This window comes from Poecilia formosa, unplaced genomic scaffold (genome assembly GCF_000485575.1).
Source record: "Poecilia formosa unplaced genomic scaffold, Poecilia_formosa-5.1.2 Scaffold239, whole genome shotgun sequence".
In the NCBI taxonomy this organism is placed as follows: Eukaryota; Metazoa; Chordata; class Actinopteri; order Cyprinodontiformes; family Poeciliidae; genus Poecilia; species Poecilia formosa.
This window is the reverse complement of record NW_006800178.1, coordinates 344,852-348,995: the sequence shown is the minus strand read 5'-3', so window position 1 is coordinate 348,995 and position 4,144 is coordinate 344,852. Positions and strand designations below refer to the sequence as shown.

The 4,144-nt window shown below is 38.7% G+C and overlaps 1 protein-coding gene across 8 annotated transcripts in view; it reads right to left on the bottom strand.

Moving 5' to 3' along the window:
- The window catches only part of LOC103149914 (gamma-crystallin M3-like), a 33,459-nt gene that overhangs the window by 15,360 nt on the left and 13,955 nt on the right, over positions 1 to 4,144 (bottom strand). The gene's annotated exons all lie outside the window — the stretch shown is intronic.

Sequence of the window (4,144 nt, the reverse complement as noted above, 5' to 3'; positions counted from 1 at the left end):
TGTGTTTTTTGTTTCAGTAGGTAACTTCTCATTGGTGTGGACAGACATCACATGTGGCATACCACAATGTTCAACCTCTTCTATGTACAAGTTCCCACTAGCCCAGGTTGGAAAAAGTTATATGATTAGCTAGACTAAGTTCACAGATGATACACACTTCTACATTTCAGTGTCACTGGATGACTGAACCTATCGAAGCACTGAACAGATGCTTAGAACAAATCAATGTGTATATGTGCCGTAATGTTCTCCAACTGAATAGAAACAAACCTGAAGTTATCTTTTGACCTAAAGAGGAAAGATCAAGAATCAACATAGTCATTACAGCTAGAAACTAGGGATCAAGCCTGAAATCTGGGTGTAGTAATGGACTCAAACCTGAACCTTCAGAGACGCATAAAGATAATTATAGTCATTCTTCTGTCACTTGAAAGATCTTTAATTCCAGAAGTAAAGAACTTGGTCCTAGCAATCTAGAGAAACTCATCCATGTGTTTATCTTTAGTCACATTGATTACTGCAATAATGTCTTCACAGATCTGCCTAAAATGTCAGTCAGACACCTGCAACTGATTCAGAACCCTACTGCTCGCATTTCCACTAATAAAAGGAAAATGGTGCACATCAACACCGTTCTAAAATTCTTACACTGGCTTTCTGTAGCTCTGAAAATATGCTTTAAAATACTTTTGCTAGTTTATAAATCACTGAATGTCTTATAACTAAAAAATATATTAAAGACCTGTTGTATAGGCCTTCTAGACCCACTAAGGTTTCATGCCTGCATACCCAAAACAAGAACCAACCATGGGAAAGCAGCATTCAGTTTTGATGCTCCTGTTGTCTGAAACAAACTTCCATAAAACTGCAAAACAAAAACCTACCTGTTTAGAATTGTCTTTGATTCATAATAACTGGAACATTGATCAATATAGTTGATGTATATCTCCCTGATGATTTCGATGATGGCATTTGACAAAAAATAATGATTCATTTTTGGTGTTTCATAACTGGTATAGTGTTTTTATGGGGTAGGTAGAAGCTTATGATGGGAAGGATGTCAGATGAAAGAGGCTGGCGTATTACGTGCAATGCAACAGTTAATTTAGGATTTGGTTCCTGAAAAATGATAAAATACAGGGCATTTTAATCAAAGAAATCTACCCAGATGCTCCAGACAGTACATCATCCTTCCTCTGTCGTGGGGGTGCTCGCTCCAGACAGATGCTCCAGGGGGGTACTGTAAGGATTTGGTTATCTCTGTGTTGATTTGAGTTTCTCTGCACCATCTGCACACTGCACTTCATGACAAAAAGAGGACATTTAGTTCCCCTACCAAAGTTGGCTGAAACTTTACCAGTCACTTAGTGATAAATGCCACTTTATTTCCCACTGACAATCAATGGGACATTGCGGTAACAATCAAAGCGTGCCTTACATTGTCTATCCCCATCAATGGCTTACTTCAGATTTAAGGATTGTTAGATTTTTACTTTTTATTTTACTTTTAAGCCTATTTTCCCACTTTTAAGCTAAACCAGACCAAAATGCCTCTGGTTGACACCAAGGACATTGAGAAAATTCTACAAAGACTTTCAATGGAAAAATTGAGGATTTATGGATGTGAGGTGGATATTGAGGCCAACACAGGTTCTGATATGAACTTCTTTGTCGGATGAAAAAGATCTCACACCTGTGAGTGCACGAGTCAGGAGGAGCTTCAGGAACAGAGCCTAAGGCAGGAGGAGGACAAAAGGAGGGGACACAACTGCAGCTGCAGAAAGATGGTGTGGTATTGAGGAGCCAGGTACAATCCCACCCCAGCCCACTTTTCGCCTATTGAGAACACCCGGAGCTCAGCTTATTATAACTTCTGCATATAATGCTCTTGAACTCTTTCAACTATTCTTTACCATGGACATAATTTAGAGACTGTTGGCTAACACCAATGAGTATGAACAAGCACGGTGATCAACACCATCAAGACAGATGTTACAATTCAAGACATGTTTGGCTTTTTGTTTGTCATTTACATGGGTTTTATCAAATGCTCCTCCCTAATGGACAACTGGCTAGATGGGAAGCTGTAGTCTGTTGTTTTTGAAGTCTGTCATGTCAGGAAGAAAGTGGCTAGGGATCCTCAATGCTCTTTACCCGAATAGTGCAGCAGAGGGTTGTGCAAAGGTAGAATTTGAAAAGAGGAGAATTTGACAGACTTGGGAAAAATAAAACTTCTTTACCTGGAGATGAGACAAACTTACGACATAAACAACCATCCTCATCAGGGTATCGCCATTAATGAGAGAATAGTTGCATCCAAAGCAAGAGTTACATTCAAACAGTACATGAAGGCGAAGCCTCCTTGCTGGGGCTTCAAATTGTTTGTCCTTGCTGACTCAGCAATGGTCACATTTGGGACTTTTTCGTTTATGAGGGAAAAACTGATGGCACCAGTGGAAAGGGTCTCAGTTATGATGCAGTAGTAAAGCTTATAAACACATTGTTGCATGGCACAGGGTACAAACTGTTGGTGGACAATTTTACATTAGTCCCACCCTACTCCGAGATCTCATACTGCATGGGCATGTGGGACTATTAAAACAAACATCACACAAAAACATGTCCAAAAATGTCATTTTTGTGCTGTTTTGATCAATTTTGAAATCCACACACAGAATACTTCGTTCTACAGTTTTATTGTATTTTTCAGTCCATGCAGTCAACCCTCAATATGTATTTACATAGAACATGAAATATCTTGGCGAAGCAAAAATGTTCTAATTTCTTTGTGTGTTACAAACAGAATAGCTTCATACTAATTATAGTCAAAACATGTTTGCTAAAATGCAAAAATTAACTTGACATCTTTGTAAAGAGACCAAACTTTGCAAGTACTCCAAAGGATTCAAGAACATCAGCTGATTTAATTTGGGTATACATTTCAGGTGTTTTTGGTGAGTCTGTTATGGCCTGTTAACTGGTTTAGTGACTTGGTTTCAGATAGTTTATGAATTAGAGTTTTCTTTAGACAGGGTATGAATCTGAGGTTTCATTTTAGACTGGTGCATTTTTAGTTATTCAGAAAGGTACTATCTTGTTTCGTACTGCCGAGATGCCAGACACATTCTAGAGGAAGACGGGTAGAACTAATATCTGGAACCTGATCTCAGACCGCTGATGCACATAATGATTATTGCTCTGGGGAATCAGACCCAGGTGGTTCAGCTTTTTGAGCAATAAGAACAGAAATCGTTTTATCTGTGAAACATGCTTTTTGGTAGCTTGGGAGATAAGTGCATCGTAAAAAGTGACAAAGCCAACACCAGCTTCGTTTCCATCTGTAACAGTTTGTTTGGCCACATGCTGGCTTTGTGCTCGTCCTTCTACAGTCTTTGCTGGACAGTGATCTTGTTGATTACATTGTCCTGTGTAAGAAGACGTGTCAACAGCTTTGAAAGATTATCAGTGAAAAGTCATTTCTCAGCTTGAGTAAGAGTGACTCTGTCCTGCCTGAAAAGACTCTCAGAAAATATTGTGGTTGTCAATGAAGGTCACTGAGCTGGTAAAGCAGGCAAAGTATGCTTTAATAAGCCATTAACTGGAAACGGTAACAGAATGTTAACCTTTTCTTAAGTGATTGTGTTTCCTTTGTGTTTGGTGATTTATAAATTCAGTACAGGGCTTGTTAGATAATTGCCTAAGAATACATTCTTATTTATAGGCGCAATATGTATTTTTACTTTTTAATACCTTCTTCTTAACGCTTGTGTGTGCGAGGACTGAGGCAAACGTAGAGGACTATGGCAAATGATACAAGTTTTACGTGTGTGGGGTCGGTTGGACCTCATTTCCACATACAAGGGTTAAACTTACCACTTTTACTACATGTCAATATGAATCTAGGTTTAAATGCGTACTGTACACGTACTGCCATGCATACATTTACTCTTTTTGTGTATATTTTTAATTAGCTGTCTTTTCACTTGATAAATAATCATAACAAAAATCTTAATAGTTCAAAATTTTATTCATCAGGCATTGAACTTGACATATTTAATACCAGGAATCCATGATCCTCCTCATGCTCATGAACCTCATGCCTCCATATCCCATCTCCCTGAAGCTCCTGTACTCTCCAGGCCTC